This window comes from Octopus bimaculoides, chromosome 13 (genome assembly GCF_001194135.2).
Source record: "Octopus bimaculoides isolate UCB-OBI-ISO-001 chromosome 13, ASM119413v2, whole genome shotgun sequence".
Taxonomy (NCBI): domain Eukaryota; kingdom Metazoa; phylum Mollusca; class Cephalopoda; order Octopoda; family Octopodidae; genus Octopus; species Octopus bimaculoides.
Genome location: NC_068993.1, coordinates 8289274 through 8290068, shown reverse-complemented (window position 1 = coordinate 8290068; position 795 = coordinate 8289274).

Genomic DNA, 795 nt, shown 5'->3' with positions numbered 1-795 from the left:
AGTTGGACACAAATCAAAGAAATCAAAGAAATCAAAGAAATCAAAGAAACTTGTCTTAGAAATTTTCCATGTAATGATCTAAATATCTATGCCAATGAAGTAAGAGGATGATCAACTACAACAACGAAAAGTATATTTTACATGAAATCTACATCCGGAAATTACTTTCTGTTCAGCGATTATTCAAAATCACGTGTTTCTGAAGAGCTGTGAACATAGAAAAACACGCACAAATCTTCCGAAAAGTTTGTATCAGTCGTTAAGATTTTTGTTTTTGAGATTTTATTTATATAGTAAATATTTGGAATTTCTATCAGAAAATATTTCTTCACATGCTGTGATTATATGAAAAGTTACACACACAAACCCACCCACGCACAAACGCACACACACAAAAACACATATATATACATGCATACACATGCAGACCCGCACACGCACACACACAAAACACACACGTACACACAAACACACACACACAAACATACACACAGACACACACACACAAACACACAAAATTCTCTCTCTCACACAAACATCCTCATCATCACCACAATCATCGTCGTCGTCCTCCTCCTCCTCCTACATACATATATATTTCTGAACCTCGGTATATGGTGAAGTAAATATTTGCTGATCCCTTAATTATATTTATAAATATATATGAGCTTTTAAATAAGTTCTCCACCAATAATGGTGCTTTCATACCGATGAGCTTGGTAAAAATTATTAATTGTTAATTGATTTATTAATTAATAAATTGATAATCCTTTACCCTTTTAATTTGTAATATAT